Consider the following 20,534-nt stretch of genomic DNA (forward strand, 5'->3'; position numbering starts at 1 on the left):
CTCTGTAAATATTATAGCACTTGAACAATTCCACCTAGGCTAAGAGACTACACAGTTAATTACAAGGACTCAGTAGAAGAAGGAGCTGTTGAAGGGAAGTATTTAGAGAGGTGACTGTGGCTTTTCATGAGAGCAAGATACCCTTCAAATGACTACACATAAATACATTAAGTGATGGGAAGATCCCAGGAACCAGTATTTTCTTCTTAGAGCACATTAGGAAGGAGGCCTTAAGACTTATATACCATTCTTAAGGGTATAAGCAGTAATAGATAAATTAGGCAAATTTGTTTATTTTGTATCTTTTGCTTTTCTCATGTAGCTCTGGAAAGTTTCTCCCTATATGGGGAACTCAAATGAGCTTTTCTTAAATTAACATAAGAATATAGATGTAAGACTGTTCTAAGTCAGCTAATGTACCCCTCCCATTTTACAGAGTTTAAGCTTTCAGGAAGACACCACTTCTTCTTTGAAGTGCTCCCTAAAGTGCTTCCCCTCTCCAAGTGTAATTTGATGTTCCTCTTCCGTGCTCCCTTAGCACTCTATGTGCACACTTCCGACATCATGCTTATCACATTGGATTACAAAATTTGATTTTTGTTTGTCTTTTCTCTAAACTCCAAGTATCTTGGCAAAAGAGCCATGTTTTACTTATTATTGTTTCTACAGAGTCTTGGCACTTAGTGATGACTCGTCACAAGGATGGATGAATAAATGGATGGAGAAACAAAGGAGAGCAAAGCTATCAAGATTTGTTCTAGCCCAATCAGGAAATTAGCTGCACAGTTAGGTTAGAACCCTAGATTTCAGGGCTATTTTCCAATTCTCAGATCTACTAGGTCTACACAGATGGGCTTTCTTTGGGGAATTGGTTTTTAAATAAATGTTTTAACACTGTGCTAGGGCAGGAAGAGTGTGGGGAAACTAGAGGCAAAGGACCCTGAAATCACAGTATCAGAACATGCAGGGTTTAAGAAATGGAGGTATGGTTCAAAGATTTTTTTTTTTTTTATGAGAAACAAAGACTCAGTTCTCTTCTCCAAGACAATTGATTATCAACCATTTAGAAGACTAGGCCCTTAAGCTTGTCCCTTACCCCGCCCCACCCCCACTCCTGCCCATCCCAACATGTGTACAAAAGGCAAGTTTCTGTGAACATGGAATAACACCCACTAGAATCCTCCATCACTCATTTTAGCTTTGTGACTTCCATGGAAACTCAACATCTTGAAGGATGAAAGTTTTCTATTGCAAAGTTCCAGTGTCACTCCAGATTTTTGTAAGATCACAGCACACTCTTTTTTTGGAGTAGAATCAGGCAGAAAATCTCAGTCACTTACAACCAGAGCAGCTCTAAGTGTCATTATAGACTAACTAGTTACTTAGGTAATGAAGAAGAAGAAAGACTTATTCTTTTTTTTTTTTTAATTGAGGTACAATTGACATAACTTTATATTAGTTTCAGATGTGCAATATAATGATTCAATATTTGTATATGTTGTGAAATGATCACCACAATATGTCTATTTAATATCCAGGATAGGGCTTATTCTGTTCTGGTTTCCATTTGACCAAAATTCTACCAGAGCCACATACCTATTAGAGCATTTATTCTTCACTGCAGAATTGAATTCTTGCTCACTCTGAAAAATGACCCATTATACTGAATGGTGAGCTTATTCCAGAGGGTACACTCCAGAACTGATGTAAGTGTCCTTTTGCTTCACATTTAGAGACTCTTGTCAATTATCAGTACATCAAGCCCTGACTGGAAATGCCAAGATGTTTCAAATTTCACAAACTGCAGCAGATAATTTGACTGAAAACAATTTGGCTAAATGAGATTTACCATATAATTTGACCAAATATAAGTATTTAACTCAAAAGCAATCCGGTTAATAAGAAAATTGATAAAATGACACTTAAGTAAAAATGAGTAACCACAATTGCTACTTCTTTTAGTGTTGGTAATTGGGGAATATATATCATATGGTGACTTCATAGCTCTATGAATCGTAAGCATTTTTGTTTTAATTGGTTCCTTTTTTTAAGGAAAAAATTTTTTGAACCAGATTTTTACTTATGCTCTTTGCTTCTTACAACAACTTTTGCTTCTTATAAAAGTTGTAAAAAAGAATTGCTTAACAACAATGGAACAACCTTGGAGTAACAATGGTATAAAAGCAATGTTACTCAATACAAAAAAACAAAAACAGAAACAAAAACAGAAACAAAAACAAAAAACGGAAAATACAGACATGTAAAAAGGGACATTATGAACACTCATAAATGTACCTATTCATTGAAACTTTGAAACCCTAAGTTATCTCCTTTCAGATATTTTTAAATGTAAATGCTCCCACATGTATGCATTTAAACATGTGTTTAACCCCTACAGAGAAGATCATGCTATAATAATGTTTTGTTATCCCCAATATTGCATGTATATAAGCAGGCCACAAACTGTTGGATCTTTAAGTAGTTTTAATATCTATTGGCCAAAACAAATTAGGAATTATTATAAGGCTTAATAGTGGGGGAAAGATCTAATATGTATTCATAAATGCTTAAAGCATAATACTAATCACTAATATTTTAAAAATTCAATTTCCACAGATTTAGAATTTTAACCAGATTGTCCTATTGTCTAATTTTCCTTTGATCATATTCTTTAGTTCCTTCTTGCTTGTGGCCAAATCATTTTTGAACAAATTATAAGATATAGTTCAATTTTAAGCTAGGCATCCTTCCCATGTCAGAGCTACCAGAGATGTCTATATCAGTCATTTCCAACACATTTGTTCTGAGGCACACAGCCTCTGGATGGCCAGATTAGTGGCATGCCTGTGGGCCTTGTTCCAAAACGAATTTTAGGTGACTTCCATAAATATGTTGACTAGAACAGAAATAAAGGTAAAGTGAGATAGATGAAAGTTACACAAGAACTCTCTAGTCTATGTTTGTAACTTTTCCGTAAGTCTAAAATCAATTCAAAATAAAAAATTAAATAGCCGGAAATATAAATATAAACAGATTGGAGGAAAATCTTTCCCTGAAACTAAGAGAAATTCAGAGCCCAGGTCTTTTAACCCAGCTAGTTCCTTCTGTGCTTACCCGCTTGTCTTCCCTTCCCCTCTGTCCCAACATGCTGGGCATGCAGGGTTCATTCTTACTGCAACTTCTTCTTCAGCCTTTGCCCTACTCACGCCTCAACACCAGCTCACCTCATCCCCCTTCCCCATGTGCCCACCCCAAGCATGGCCACATAGCCTTCCTGTTCTACACTGGTCATCACTCAGCCTCTAGACACTTGTCCTGGTTATTTAGAGAGTGATTGGGTGCAGCTGCATGACGAAGAAAAAGGAAGTGAAATGAATAGTGTCAGCCATGGGCCTTGGCAAGTGAGGAAGAGACTGAAAATCCCACAGCTGCTGATGGAAAATTTTGATGTCTACTTTTCTCATAACTCAGATTAAAAAAACATTGAGGTCCCAAGTGACTTATTTCAGATTACTCATTTATTTATTGTCAAAGTCAAGATTCAAATTCAGCTCACACAGATATCACCAAATTGGTGTGGCTGCTTCTATCACACTACATAGAAACAGAAGAAAAACTATTATCTTTCCAGATATGCCCATGCTTATAGGCTTTTGGGGGAAATACAGAGAAAGTTTTACACTGAAACTATAGATACTATGAAACTAACAAAAAAAAAAGTCCACATTAATTTTTTAAAGCTTGCTTTATCCATATAAAATAATATTAGTTAGGGACTTTTTCACATAGAGCAAAACATTTTATAAATATCATTCACTAGAATGAATATCGATTACATATTTTCATAGCAACAATTAAATAGATTTTGCCTTCCTTCCTGAAATTTCACATTTTTTTATAAACTTGGTCAGCTGAAAATAGTCTCTCTATATATGTCAAGTTGGTAAAGGTTTTTTTAGGAAATAGATTGTTTTTCTATTTTAAAACTGAATCACAACACCTATATATAGACATCAGTTTCTAGAAAAGGAGCTACTTTAAAATAGTGAGTGGAATCTATAATCCATCTCATCGGAGTTATCTCCTTTGCTTAATAAAGTAAACTGATACTAATCAAATGATCTGATTAATCAAAATTCAATTAAACAAATGTTTATTGCCTTTAGTGTTAGTTTCTGTATGGAGTGCAAAAAGATGCTATTGTCACAGAGCTAGCCACTGAGAGGTGAAGATTAGATAAGTGCAGGGAGCTCTCATGGGAGATGAGGTGGAGCAGGGTGAGTGGGCAAGAAGAGTGCAAAGAGCTGTGGGGATTCAAAGGAAGAAGGGAACACAGATATTTGCTGGGGAAACAAAATTGTGCTAGAATAAATGAGAGATTCGGGGAAAGCGGCTGTAGAGGTAGATGCTTGAAACATCTTGAGACAAGCTTTGAAGGATGGGAGAGATGGAAAAAACAATCTGGGGCTTCGCTCCAGAGCACAAACATTCAGAAAACGCAAATATTTAAGACAGTGATTTTTAAAATACTGTGAAAAATAATTAAATTTTTGTCCTTCTAAAGATACATCTCTTTCCATTGTGGTGAACTTATCCAAGTCCCTAGATCCCAGCCATTTTTGTCGGCCTTCTCATATGAACCCAGAGAGAATCCCACCAGCCTGGGGATCTTTTGCTTTTATGTCACAGACACTACTTCCCCTTCCTCCCACCCCCAAAGCTCACATTAAATCTTCAATCGTGCTTGTACTGAAGATGGCATTACTTACAAGTTAATTCACTCATTCAACAAATATTTATTGAACAACATCTGCTGTGTTTTAGGCATTGCCAGGCACTAGTAATAGAAGGATAAATACAAATCATCAACGAAATGCAAATCAAAACCGCAGTGAGATCACCTCACACCTGTCAGGATGACTATTATCAAAAAAAGAAAAGAAAAAAAAAAGATAACTGTCAGTGAGTATGTGGAGAAAACGGAACCCTTGTGCAGTGTTGGTGGGGATGTTAAAATGATACAACTGCTATAGAAAACGGTATGGAGATTCCTCAAAAATATTAAAAATAGAATTACCATATGACTCAGTAATTCCACTTCTGGGTATTTGTCCAAAATAGTCAAAATCAGAATCTCAAAGAGATATCTGCCCTCCTGTGTTTATTGCAGCCTTATTCACAATAGCCAAGATATGGAAACAACCTAAATACCCATGACAGACAAATGGATAAGAAAAACGTGGTGTGTACATAAAATGGAATATTATTCAGCCCTTTAAAAGAAGGAAATCCTACTATATGTGACATCATGAATGAATTGGGAGGGCATTATGTTAAGTGAAATAAACCAGACATTGATGAACAAATACTGCATAATTCCACTTATATGAGGTAACTATAATAGTCAAATTCATAGAAATAGAGAATAGAATGGTGATTACCAGGGTCTTGGGGGAGGGAGAAGTGGGAAGTTGCTGTTCAACAGGTATAAAGCTTCGGTTACATAAGTTGGAAATGATCTAGAGATCTGCTGTACCATGTTGTACCTCTAGTCAACAATTTTGCACTTAAACCTTGTCAGGAGGGTAGATCTCATGTTAACTGTTCCTATCATAATAATAATAAAAAAATAAAGTTAAAAAAAGAAATGTGAGGACATGGTTCCATAGTGTAGTGGTTAACACATCTGCTTAACACACAGAAGGTCCTGGGTTCATGCCCCAGTGGAGCCACAGTCCATGGTCAATGGCCATGCCACCCTGAATAAGCCCGATGTCTGATCTCAGAAGCTAAGCAGGGTCGGGCCTGGTTAGCACTTGGATGGGAGACCATGTAAGAAGACCAGGAACGGTAGGCATGCATAAGGAAGGAAGGAAGGGAAGGAAGGAAGGAAGGAAGGAAGAAAGAAAGGAAGGAAGAAATGTGAAGACTTCCTTAAAAAGTTAGGTACACACAAAAGAATCAAAGAACACAGAAATACAAAGGTAGCTGGCCTCACAGGGCAGAGGAACTAGACCACCAGGGTGAAACATTTGTGAAGGAAAAGAAAGAAAGAGAGAGAGAAAGAATCCTTAAGAAGTTACATACACACAAAAGAATTGATATTCTTCAAAGGCAACATTAAAAGCCCAAGTTAAAACCAGAAGTTTCCATATAGGCTTCCTATTCTGTTGTGGCCCCTTCTTTCCATCCTTTAAGGTAATAGTAGCTTCATTTTAACAAGGAGTGTCTTTTTCTCTTGGAGTCAAGATAGTACAAAATCCTACATCTAGTACAGTTTCCTCAGCATGCAGCTGGTGACAGAGACACACACTCCTCCATAGGGACATCATTCTTTCCCAGGAACAACTATGTGAGAGGAAGGGTGAATACGCCATGCCCTTCCCTTCAGGCTACGTGATTAGTATGGCCACAGCTGACAAAAAATATGTCAATGCATCTATGGATTTGTTGGGCCTGATCTAGCCACTGCCTTCTCCAACAATGTATTAGCCACTTGTCTCATCTATGAATAAAGAGAAAAGATGTGACTGGGTGGCACATAGCCACATTGGGATTTTATAATCAGACAAGGAGAACCAATAGGTAAATAGAATTAACAAAGACCTTTATTTATTATGTTGATTTTTAAAAGCTTTATTGAGGTATAATTTACATACCGTAAAATTCACTCATTTGTTTAAGAAAACAATTTAATGATTTCTAGTAAATTTACAGTTGTGCAAAATGTACAAATTTTCTGTCATCCCTGAAAGATTCCCTGTGTCCATTTACAGTTGGTCCCTTTTCCTACTCCTTGTCCCCAAATAATCACTTTTCTGTTTTCTGTCTCTCACAGTTGACCTTTCCCAGAAATGTCACATACAACATGTAGTTTGCTATGTCTGGCTTCTTTCACTTAGCATAATGTTATCGAGGCTCTTCAACGTTATAGCATGTATCAGTGCTTTACTTTTTATTGCTACAGGGTATTTCATTGTATGGATATACCACATTTTGTTTTTTCATTCCCTAATTGGTACACATTTTTTCTCCAGTTTTGGACTATTATGAATAAACCTGCTATGAACATTCTCATACATGTCTCTGTATGGACAAGCGTTTTTATTTTTGTTGGGTAGATATCTAGCAGTAGGATTGTTGGGTCATAAGGCAAGTTTATGTTTATGTAACTTTTTAGAAACTGCCAAACTATTTTCCAAAGTGGCTGTATCATTTCACATTCCGACTCACAATTTATGAGGCATCGGTTTTCCTGATCCTCACTAATAGTTGCTATTTTCTGTCTTTTTTTACTATAGTCTTTTTAATGAGTTTAATTGTTTTTAAGACTCAGATTTTTCTCACCCCTTGAGTCCCAGAAACCAGTCTAGTAAAGCATGAGATCTGGGTCATAACTGGCTAAGGCTTTTGAGATTGCATTAAATTAGGGAAGAGTTTGGTTGTAGGAGATGGACAACTACAAGCTTGTTACTTTCACTAAAAGAGAGTTAAACAAGGCCAGCCACGTTCATTGTCCAACGTTTATTGTCTAAGGTAGAGACACTAGTTCTTTTAAGGAAAAAAAAAGTTTCCTTTACATTAGAAATTATCTCAATTAATTATCATGCAAGAATTAATGAAAACTTAGGAGCATCTGTAATGAGGAATAAAGGTATTTCACATATAATCCATGAAATGAGAGTTCATTTAACTTAGATAATTTTTTTGGCTATCTGTGAACAACAACAACAAAAATGCATCATATTGGGAGACAAAAGAGTAAACCAAAATCCCTTTTTAGAGAAATTTAAAATCTACTCTCTCTGTATGTGGAACTGAGGGAAAAGAGGTAGGAAGGGGAAGGGGTGGTATCATCGTCTCCCTTTGATAAAAATTACCATAGCGTGTGTTTAAGAAGTGAGCGAGTATGTGCGTGCAAAAGGCGGTGGGAAGGGGGAGGAGTAAGCAAATTCTTGAGAAAAAAATAATAATTTGGATGGTTAATGTCTACAGAACTCCAAAGGCAACCTGTATGTACACATTACTAATTCTGAGAGTTTTGAACTACTTTCATAATAGTGACCCTTAAACTTCTGAGTAGATCCATTTCAGGATTCATTGCCCGTGACTTTAAAGCTATTTCAGTGTTTGACAAGATCTTGTGCAGTTAGTTGGGAAGAGCTGGCAGGAGAAAAACCTGAAAAGTGAGGAAGTCTTATAAATATGTACTATATCCTTGCCCTGTGAAGGTGGAGAAAGGATTCCACAGACTTCTCAACTGCTTACAGAATAGCATTTCTCACTATTCCTGAGCTGTGAGCGAGAGATATATTAGAACCTTCTGAAGTCTGATCAGCCCACAAGAGCCAACTGTGTGCATCTCCTAACTCCATGTTCAGTGAGGTCTAGAACCAGCAGACGCTAGGAATCAGGCCTCCCCACTCACAATTCACCTCAAAACTGGTCATTAAACATTTACCAGCTCTTCTAACTCCCTAGCAAAGCATTCTGGGTGATCTTCCTTTGAGCATAAGGAAGAGTTCTGAGAGTTACCTTGGAAGGCATCTGCAACACACACTGCGGAAGACTCAAATGGTTTGACAAGTAGAAAACTTGGTACATCTACTGTGGGAGGATGGCTATTGGGAATTAAGTTCACAGTATCTTTTAAGACAGAAAAAACAACTTGATAAATAACTATGATAGGAGACAGAAGGTGGCCAGAAGCATGACGTGCAAACTGGACATGATGCAGAGAAGGGCGCGGCTGAGCATGTGGCATGTTCCAGGGCGGGGCCTCTGCGAGCTGAGAAATGTCAGGGTCGCTCCGTTTTGAAGCTCCGGGAGTGCTACAACATGAAGAAAGGCCAAGCAAAGTTATAAAAACTGTGGTGTATTTTAAATGTTTCCACTAAATATGTTACTATGTTTAACAAACTTACACACGAAGTACAATGCCATACAAGCACACTATTTATAAAAACATTATTGAAGTTGTTAGAATATTAATCTGCACACTATAGGAGATATAGCTTAAATTAAAAGTTGTCTGATGAACATCTTTGAAAACCATTAGCAAATTTCAGGGACGACTTGTAAGCCTCACTGGGCTGTCAAGTCTAAATCTGAGGATCACTGGGACAGGAAAGCCTTGCGCCCCAGGGCCCTAATCCTTCATGAATTCCAAGCAGGACTCGTCTCTCATCTATAGAAAAAAAGCATTTGTTCAGTACCGGAAATTTTTAATTTCCCATCAACGCATTACCCTAATAACTGAAGTTTATTTCCTTCAAATGCCCTAACCATTTTCTCTATATTTAATGGTAACGTTTCCACTGCTTCCTACTACAGGTTTTTTAAAGTAACGTCATCTACTCTTGACAATTCAGGAATATTGTTGCTATCTGCTCTTCTTGTAGTACATGGCAATTGACAGTAGTTTTGCCCTTTTAAGGTTCTTCTGCTGCCCTCTCAATGCTAAAGTCACTTCCGGCAGCAGTCGGCACACCTGCCCCTCTCAGCGTGGCTTTTTTTGTTTGGCGGTTACGCTACACACTGGTCTGCTACAGTTTGGGGAATCAGATAAGCAGCCTGTTTAAATTTGTTATGAAGAGTCTGTAAAGTGAGAGAGGGGCCTGCAACATCTGACCCTAAGGGAGCCCCATAGTCTGACTTCTGCACTGACTTTGAGGGTTTGAGTTGTGTTTCGGAGCTAATTGTTGTTGCTGGAAATCTGGAGTCAGTATGAGGATGCCAGATTGCTAATATATTGTTACAGGTTGAATTGTACCCTGTGCCCAAGCTTACATATTATAATCCTAACCCCTCGTACTTCAGCGTGATCGTATTGGGAGATAGGAGCTTTAAAAAGATAATTAAATCAAAATGAGTCATTATAAAGAGCCCTAATCCAATATGACTGGTGTCTTTATAAAAAGAGACTGGAGCACAGACACAGAGGCGAGACCATGTGAAGACACAGAGAGAGGAGGGCCATTTACAAGCTAAAGGAAGTGGTCTCAAACTGATGACACCTGGACTTTGCACTTCTAGCCTCCAGAATTGTTAGAAAATAAATGCCTGTCCTTTAAGCCACCAGTTGGTGTTACTCTGTATGGCAGCCTTAGTAAAGTAAGGCACTAGCCAACCACATTTTGCCTCTTTGGTGTAACGTCCAGGTATTACACCTGAACAGAGAACAATAAGAGCATCTTGAAGCCTCCCCTCACCGAGCCCATGTCTCAGGACAACTCTTATTTAAGCTATCGGCAGATTATTGCTAGCATTAAATTTTTCCAGGTAGTGTGGTATGAACTCATTTGGGAGAAAGGAAGAGATGACTGGACCCTGCAACCAGATAGAGAAATGAGCTCCTATGTATGCAAGAATAATAAAGAATTTAAGGGAAACATGTTTCACCTCTAGGAAGATGGATTCTGAGCTACTAGTTAAAATTTAAGAAAAGCACCAGGAGTCATTGTCAACTCTTTCCTAAATAAATACTTTCTTACTCCAGTTAGCTACTGAAATTTAAAAAAAAAAAAAAAAAAAAAAGACATAGCTGGGAATTTTTATATGCAAAATATTTTTTAAAAGCATAAAAGTAAATCATGAGAGTACCCTCAGACCAACACAACAGTGAAAGATAGATGAGCATGTGAAATTCTGATTTCAATAACTTAAGAAAGACATCAAAGAAAAAGGCCCAAAAAAGACAAAAAAAAAATTCAAGGAAAAAGAAAAGACCGAGGAATGCAGACAGACAGAACCAGGAAAAGGAGAGTCAGAAGGAATAGAATCATAAGTTTTGAAAGTATGAACAGGAAGTCTAGATGGGCAAGGGCTGGTTCTCCAAACCCCAGAATGGCAGGCCTAATCAAAGCCATTGAAGTTTAAAAGTGTTTTTTTCAGGGTACATAAAAGGCAGTCACTCTTTGCCTAATAAGTAAAAGACAATATTCTCCTTTCCCCCAGTTACTGGTACAAAAAAATTACATAGATTGGAAGTAGATTTGTATCAACATATGGGGGATGGATAGTATTAATGGAAAATGTGGATGTCTGGGAAATTCCTAATCAGCCAAGATTGAGTCCAGGGTGGAAATACCCGCTAACCCACCATTGATCCCAGAACCCCTGTCTGAGATAGAACTGCTCTGTCCTCTCAGGCACAAAACAGACACCCCAGAAGTCTGAATGAGGTAGGGAACACATAGGATATGAAGTGCTAAGGATTCACATGTCTTCAAGGGGATTTTATTTTTTATTTCCTTACTAGCACTAAAATTTTCCTTTCTTCATAGAAGTAGTGGCAATCTCTATGAATAAATAAATAGTAAAAATATGTTTTTAAAAATATATTCCCAAGTATTAAAGTGGAAAAAACTTCAACCAACTCAGAACCATATGCAGTCAATTATCTCCTATTGAAGATAAGTGTCCTCATTTGTACCTGGCAGGTGCCCAGATAGAATCTACCTGGCACAGGACTGTTACTTCTGAATACATCCCTTGTAGAAATGCTCCAAAAAAAAAGTGAACAGGTCCAGACTTGGTGTGGCCTACTCTTGAGGCAATGAGCTGACATAAACACATTAGCTCTGAACTCGTGCACCTACAAGCAAGGGCACAGTGCCTGGCAGAGTTGCTAACAGGTCAGATTCCAAAAAACCTGACAGACTGGAAAAGCACTCGCAGATGAACATGGCCAGGTGTCCATAGATTGACCACTTAACCTCACCTGATTTTACACCTCTGATGACCAGAAAGGCAGGAACTTTAGTCACGTAACTTGCCTACCTCTGAGCTCTAATTAAAGTTTGCTAAGACCTTTATGATCTGTCCAGACAACTACTCTTGGAATGCAAAAGCACTCAGTCACAGTGCAACTGTTATTATTTTGTTGTTGTTAGTATTATTCCTGTTTTCTAATAATGATTCAGGGCATAATTGACTCTAAGGGTTCTGTTTTTGTTTTTGTTCATTCAAGGGGGTGTCAGTCTTTATTTATAATGTGGCCTTCTTCCCTCTGACAATGATGCAGACCATGTATGCATCATAGATTATGGACACACATTAAAATCTCCATCTCCTCTCCTCAAGCCTCCTCTGACCAGGGGAATTGGGTGTGAGGTGAATAATGGGGGTGGAGGGTGGAGGTGCTGTCTCTGGGCCTTCCCTGATATGTTCTTCATGTGTGCACAATGGTTAGCATGGGAATCGAACCCAGGCTAACCATTGGATTCAGAAAACTTTTTAGCTCAGATTCTATGGCTTACGATTTGAGTGCTAGAATAAAATAAATGGCTAGATGTTGAAGTTGCACATTCAACTTTCCTGTTCATTTAAGTCAGACTCGAAAGATATACACCCACACCCATGCTCACATGCTCAATCCCAAACACCACATCGTTGTTTGGCTATTAGATAATTCATTTCATAAACCAGCTGGGGGGGGGGTGAAGATTACTCAGGCAAACTTTGACCTATTCAATTCTCAAATTTAAGCCAAGTAAACACAAAATCTGCATTTGGAAGAAACTTGAAGGCCTATCAAGTCCAGAATTCTACACAACATCTGAAATTCCTTGATAACATTACAAATAAATGATTGCGCACCCTTATCTGAACACCTCAAGACAAGAGGTAGATTTATTTATTCTGAAACTAATGAAGCATCAACATCAGGGATTCTCCCAAGGGCCTCTTCTGAGCCCTGTACTGAACTTTGTATCTATCGTTTGTATTTTTTACCTTAAAGAGGAATCCCAACATGTAATGAGATTCAGTATACATGAGGTTCAAAACCTGAGGTGGGCACAATAACTCCAGAGGACAATCCAAAATACTTCCTCATATTAAAATAAAACCTGCCTCCCTGTAGATCTTCCCAAAACGTCAAAAAAGTGTTTTTGGTAATATAGTGATATTTCTGAGATTGGATGTATTTGTTGAGTGAGTAGCATATTTACGAGGGTTATCTGAAAACCCTATATTTAGATTTAACACCAATTCCTCTCTTTTGCTCCAGTGCCTTTACTGAGGTCATTCCCTCTCCCTGGCAGCTCTCACCGTATCTCGTCTGATTATCTTCTACTTTGTTTTCAGTCTCAAGTCATATCTCCTCAAGAACATCCTCTCTAACTTTGCTGACCAGGTCAAATCCCCCTCTACACAATGCCATTGCACTATGCTTCTACATGGCATATCACACTGTAATTTCATTCATATTTGCATGGTTACTTCTTAGATTACTCTCTAACTCCCCCACCAAACTGAAAGATGCATAAGATTTGAACCTTACCTTCTTTTTTTACTTTTGCAAGCCCAAGCTCAGCACAGAGCCTTGCGCAACACATATTTGTAGAGTGAATTGATAATGAATGCACAAAGAGGATAAAAAAGAGTTGATAAAAAAGGTCCCCTGGATTTAAGTTAAACTCAAATTTGATAACTAAATCATCAGTGTTATAAGAAATTACATTTTAGCTCATTATAACATTATAACAATTTCTGACAATTATTTGCTGTCTAACTTTGAAACAGTCTATCTTAAAAAGTAGAGTATATCTCCCAGAATTACATACTACTAAAGATGTTGAAGAGGGAAATTCTATAAAATGTTTGAGTTCAACTAAGATCTTCTAGATAATTAAAGATTTGTCTCAACAAGAAATCTTAAGTCTATGGTCACCAACATACAGCTTTAATTAATGGCATTTACGCTGATGGTATTTATGCATGTGCATGAATATGGCACTGCATTTAACAATGAAGATATTAACTAGGACTAAATCTTTTTGTGTTAGAAATTTATGTTTAATATAGACACCAACACACAGGAGTAAGTATATGTAGGCAAATAAAAACATGATCACTAATAATAACTTATTTCAAGAATTAATAAAGATTCTTTCCAAGATGGAGTAACAGAGACTGAATTTAACCTCTCACCTGAAACGACTAGAAAACAAAACAAAAGATATGAAACAAATGGTTTTCAAAACATTGAAAAACAAGCAACACAGAGCCGTGATCCCTGAGAGGATGTAAACAAAGGAGGTGGCCCCTGTGATTGAAATAGCTTATTTCCTAGAGGCCACTTCCAGGCTGTGACACAGGAAGGGGGAACCCACAGAAAAATTGCAGTCTTGCTGAGTGGGAGAGAAAGAGAGAGAGAGAGATCAGAGTTCAGAAATATCATGGTGACTAGGATTTATAGAACCAAGTGCCAGAGAGAAGGGAACTGTACAGAGAAAGAAATTTAAGAAGAGCTTTCTTCCATTCTTTGGCTGAGTGCTAACCTGCACATAACGTGAGAAGAAACCACCCAGGGCTGGGGAAAGAACCATGAGAATAAACAGGCAGAAAAGTTTTTGGAATTTATACAGGGTTGGGAGTAGTTCATGTTCCTTTGAGCCAGAGTAGAAAGACCACTTATTGTAAAGGACATCGGATATTGCAGGGGTTGACAAACTACAGCCCACAAGCCAAATCTAGCCCACAAACTTGTTTTTGAACAGCCTGCAAGCTAAGCATGATTTTTATATTTTTAGAGGGTTATAGAAACACACAAAGAAAAATATGCAACAGAGATTACATATGGTCTTCAAAGCCTAAAATATTTACTGTATGGCCCCTTACCAAAAAGTTTGCCAATCCCTGAAATAGTGTTGAGAAAGTTATCAGCTTAGTAATGGAGATAAATTAGTCCTAAGCTAAAGACTGCTTTGGATATACCCTGACAAACTTAAAAGCAATCCTCAAAGAATTCCTACAAATTCCTAGTAACTTAATTAGCAATGAACAAAATCTAACACTATTTAATGAAATACAACAAAATCTCATGCACCAAAACATAAAATTCACATCAGGCATCCAATAAAAAAAGGACGAGACTTGCAAAGAAACAAAGAAATATTACCCTGTATTATTTATATGTTACTGTATAACAAGCGACCCCTAAAATTTGGTGGCTTTAAACACTAATCATTTATTGTATCTTATGTTTTCTGTGAATCAGGAATTCTGATGGAACATAGTAGAGAATGCCTGCTTCTGCTTCATAAAATTTGCAGCTTAAGCTGGAAGATTTGAAGTCTCGGGGCTGGAGTTTTCTGAAGTCTCATTCATCCCCTTATTAGGCAGTTGATGGTAACTGTCATCCAACTTTTGAGAAGAAAGAGTTAACAGAGCAGGTCGGTTGCTTATTTCTTGCAAGAGATCTTAGAATTATGAATGGCCCTTGGCCAGCCAATGAGAATATAACCCCTGGATGCCAGGGATTGATGATGATGCTATGTACACCTGGAGCGATGGGCTGTGCTATACCAGCTTGTCAAGTTGCTATACACAAATATCAAGATTAATGATATTCACCTGGTTTCTTTGTTGGGTTCCTGAGTTTCAATTGCAATGGCTGGTTGCATAGCAAAATACATTTATGTGACCAGCACACCAAAAAAGCCTTGTACCTGAGACTTCAACAGGATTCCCTGGGTAGAGACATTTCATACATGTTCCTATAGTTTGCTGCTAAAGACAAAGCACATCTTATGTGGCCTCTGATGAAGAACTCTGAGGCCTGTGCTGAACCTCTATAGATTCTGCTCAATGAAAATCTTTCCTGATGCTTTACTCAGTATCTTTTACCATAATAAACTTTAACTGCAAACATAACCTTTTGTTGAGTCTTGAGTCTGAAGTCCTTCTGGCCAGTTACTGAACTTGAGGTGGTCCTGGGACCCTCAAAATACCATGAAAATACTAGTCAAAAAAAGCTAGATATATAAATTATCCATTGCTGTATAACAAATTCCCCGAAAGTAGCAGTGTAAAACAATAAATATTTATTGTCTCATAGTTTCTATGTGTTGGGAATCTAGGGCAGCTTAGCTGGATAGTCTTATTCAGAGTGTCTTACAGTCTAGACATTGGATCTATCTGGGTCTTGAGGATCTGTATCCAAGCCCACTTACCTTGGTTGGTGGGAGGCTTCAGCTCCTTGTCACTTGGATTCTGTATAGGGCTGCTCATGATGTGACTTTCCCCAGAGGAGGTAATCTGAGGGATGGAGAAAGGGCCTGTGACATAGGTCAGTCTTTTATAATCTAATCTCGGAAGTGATATAACTTTATTTTCACCATATTTTATTAATCACACACACCAGTTTGGGTACAGTGTGAAAGAGGACTACAGGAAGAGGAGGGAATCCTTGGGGACCATCTTGGATAGTTATAGTAACAACAGACAAAGTCAATTCCAGAAGGATGAATATTATCAGAGATAAAGAGAGAGAGTTCATAGCAGTAAAGGGGTCAATTCCTCCAGAAAGTGAAAGCAAACTGAGCTTCAGGCTCACTGCTGACTGAGTTACAAGTTTTCTCCACTTGTGTTTATTGTTATAGACATTTTCTGTAGGGGATATTTGACATAATTCTAAGTCCACCTGTGCTTCATCATCTTCAATCATCTTCATTGCAGTTGTCCTCATCAACATCAAGAAAATCCAAAAACCAATAAATTTTTACAAAATAACTATGGAGATGCCGTACACACACACACACACACACACACACACACACACACACACACACACACACATTTGTAAATAGCTCTCAGAGAGAAAAACTCACCCAGGTATTAAGAAAGGGTGTGGGGACTTCAAGAAACCAGAGTTCTGCAAGGCAAGCAGGAAATCATAACCACAAACGAGAAACAAGGCCCAGGCAGCAGAAGGTGATGGTGAGGCGATGGATACTTTAAATGGTTGATAGGTCAGCAAAATTTGACACTGACAGTGTCTGGGAAGTGAGGAGAAGGCACTGAAAAGCCTGTTAACCAGACCATGAGCATGTGAGGCGGAGACTGTGTTTCGTTCACCCCTGTCGTCTTGGTGATAGCACAGTGCTAGGCTCATGAGTAAATTAATACAAAATGTTTATCTCTTTATGGAAAAAAACAGTCTGTAATGGGAGGGCCTGCCAAAATGAACCAACAGCTTTAAAGGCGTCCTTGGACTCCAGAATACAGACTTTTATCTTTCAAATCTAGTACATCTGGTCTCTTCCTAAAGTCTAACAGCTTGTGATAAAAAGAAAAGAAAGAACTGGAAGAGAACTATATGCAAGAATCAAAATGAACAATTTCAAATTTCCGTTTGTATTTAGGACTTTTCATGATCTGACTTCTACTTACTTCTCTAGACTTTTCTCTCAGTTCTACCTTCTGGAAATCTGTCATTCCAGTCAAATTGACCAAATACCATATTTTCTTGATTTAATTTGTATATTTCTCCCCACTCTTTAATACCTCTGAAACCAAGAAGTGTTTTATATCAATGCATTTGAATTATGGCCCTACTTTAAACATGTCCTATATTTTTTTTCTCTCAGAGATTTAGCTAAAAGTAGTTTTATTTTCCTCTTTTACATCAGTTAAAATCCAACAAATCTTTCCAGAACCAATTTAAATCCAAAATCTCCTTTTAAAAACCTTCTTCATCAGCCCTTCTAAAAGTTAGTTTACTAGATTGTATAAATCTTTCACCTTTTAAAAGTAAATTTACTTTCTTTTGACCTACAGTAGTACCAAAATTTATGCTTATATACTCTTTACTACTAATGTTGTAGTTATTTGTGTCCCTGTTCTATTCTCTTTACAGATCATAATAAGCATTCAGAGGGCAAAAATTATATCTCTTAAAATCTTGCTGTTTCCATAGCAACTAGTACATATTTTCCTCATTCTGATGATCAATAAATATAATTCCAGTGAATGAAGAAATAAGTTAGTAACTATACACAATCATACTTAAAGAATACAACTTGTTACAAAAGAATAGGAACAATAACCATATGAGATGACCATGGTACATGGTTAAATAGGAAAAAAAGCAAGCTGCAGAACAGTATGTGTAGAATGGTTTTATCTTTGTTAAATCAAAAAAAAAAAAATTCCTCCCTACCATATAGGATATGAATATTTGAATATACATAGAAAGTTGTTCGGAAGAACACAGGCTTAACAGTTAATATCAATTACCTCTCTGGAAAGTGGATTCGAATCGATGAAATTGTAAAAATTCATGATAGATTTCCCTTTTCAGTTGTTTACTGCCCACACACACACACACACATACACATCCTATGTTATTTGGCTTTGAATTAAAAAGATTAACAAAGTATGTAAATTAATTTTGCAATGAAAATTAAGGTGGGGGGGAGGAAAAGGCTAGCTATATTTCAGGTATGTAGTTGTATGGTAAAGGGGAAAGAGAAAGCCCAAAATTCAACACATAGGTGTGAGTTATGAGATATGACAACCAAGAGATAAGATTAATTCAGAAAAGAATGGAAGAAAATAAATAGTTTTCTGAACCCAGATGTAACACAATTCTAGGGCCTTGTAAATTGGTTGATTTAAAACCCACTATCACGCAAAACAAAGTAGAAAGTTCAGGGCAGTTGGCTAAAGTAGGGAAGTAAGTTATTTTTTAAAAAGCCTCTTGTTTGTGTTAAAGTATAACTGAAGCAAACTCCTATTCAGGAGACATCTCTCAAATGTGTTTACCTCCAAAGAGTGACCCCATGAGAGGCATACTGCAGATAGGATAAGTATATATTTCTGTGCAATCTGATGACACCATTGATGCTAATAACAGTGAATGAGTAAGATGTTGTCTCTTTACCATTAGTAGCAACTATTAACTTTTTAATTTTTATATTATTTTATTTTTAACTGCCAACCATGCACCAGGGACTGTGCCAAGTGTCTTACAGGTTTTATTTTATTGGTGCCTCCTAACAACCCTATGATATCACTTTCTCCATTTCACAGATGGGGAAACTGAGCCTTAGATAAGTTAAGCAAGTAATGGAGTCAGGATTTGAACTCAGGAACTCTGTTAACTGATACCAAATCCTTCGTTTTTTGCCTCTCCACAAATGTGTCTGTCACATAATCATACCTATTATTGCTAGATATCCCATTATCTTGTTTCACCTTTTTGCCCCACTATTGTGTGAAAGTATGTCCTAACTGCCCATATTTGTGCCATTATAACACAAAAATTACCATCACACATCTCAGATCATTCTTCCATCCACTCAGCTTCCTGTTTTTATTAGAAACATAAAGAATATTCTGCTGGAAGGCAGATGTTCCCAGATATTGCTATTTTCCTTTACTAACTTTTTGTAGCTCCATCACTCCTTAATTCAACTATTTTCTTTTTGAACAGTACATACTTTCAGCTTTATTCAGTGTAGAGAGAGAGAGAAGTGTGTTAGTCATTGCATAAAGCAGTATAGGTTCACAATTCCTTATCCACCAATTTTGAAGTCCAAAGAGGCTTCATAAATGAAAGACTTCTCATAACTCATTTGGCATCAAAGCCTGACCAGACCTGAACTCATTTAGCAATGAAACTGCCCTGAACTGACTTGAGGCTATTTAATCTTCATTGATCATAGCCAGTGTGAATGTTCACACATTTCACTGCCGAAATATCAATTTGTTTTATTACAGGGTGCTGCCCAGACCTCACTCAGGGTTTTGTGTATGATATGGTATATTTACCTTATTACTATCCCAGATCCAGAAAGTTCTAAATTACAAAGCACTTCTGGACGCAAGGGTTTCAGAGAAGTGATTTCCTATGTATAATCCCTTTCTTTTACCCACTCCTACCTTTCTTTAAAGGGTTAAAGTGGTGTTTTCCCAAGTCTAATACTTTGATTTGGTGGACATCTGTAGGTATGCTATACAAACACAATTTGACTTTAGAAAATTCAAGTGTTATAGTGGAACCCTTTTAAAAACTGTATTCTTATGTGGAAGTCTTTTATTGTTCATTGCCTGTGAGCTACTAAAATGTTTTCCCCCAAAGAATTAACTTTTTCCTCCCCTCAGACAGTGTCCAAATATGGGAGACTGCTTTATCAGGCCATTGGTTGGTTGTTTGATTGACTTTTTTGGAATATGTAAAGTAGTTTATAATCCCATGTCAGATCAGATTAACCATAATGTGATTAAAATTAAGGTGATCCAGAAATTAAGGTGAACCTTAAATTTCTGACTATTCTGGGTTTCTTCAGTCTGAATTTTCTGGATATATTAATACAAACTCATAGGGTTCATTTTCCTGTTCATCTGTCACATGATTTTCTGGTATTTTGTCATGCTCTCCCAACCATAGGTGTTAAACCATAGTATTTGAACATCCATTAAATCTAGCACTTCAGAAACTTTAAAATTGTCACAAAATTATTATTCATTAAGTGAAAATTTCCATGAGAGGTGTCTGAGTCATGAAACTTAATTCCAAGAGCCCAGGAGAGATTTCCAAATGAAGGGGAAGGAAAATCACTTCTGACTAAAGGCGCTTACTTGCTTTTCTATGGTAAATCAGTTGCTATAACAGTAGACTCACTTAGAGAATGTGTACCTAAGTGCTTAAAGAAGCCAAAGAGTACTTTCCCTAATGAATCAGATTCTTCAAGGAATTACTAAGCCTTACAATATTTATATGAGCATTGTTTCAGCAATCAATA

The 20,534-nt window shown here is 37.3% G+C and overlaps 1 non-coding gene across 1 annotated transcript; it reads left to right on the forward strand.

The window, feature by feature from the left end:
• Positions 1 to 5,659: 5,659 nt before the first annotated feature.
• TRNAV-AAC lies at positions 5,660 to 5,732 on the forward strand. The gene has a single exon. It is a non-coding gene; the product is annotated as a tRNA-Val (tRNA).
• The last annotated feature ends 14,802 nt before the right edge of the window (positions 5,733 to 20,534 follow it).

The sequence above is a fragment of the Rousettus aegyptiacus genome, unplaced genomic scaffold (assembly GCF_014176215.1).
Source record: "Rousettus aegyptiacus isolate mRouAeg1 unplaced genomic scaffold, mRouAeg1.p scaffold_m13_p_2, whole genome shotgun sequence".
In the NCBI taxonomy this organism is placed as follows: Eukaryota; Metazoa; Chordata; class Mammalia; order Chiroptera; family Pteropodidae; genus Rousettus; species Rousettus aegyptiacus.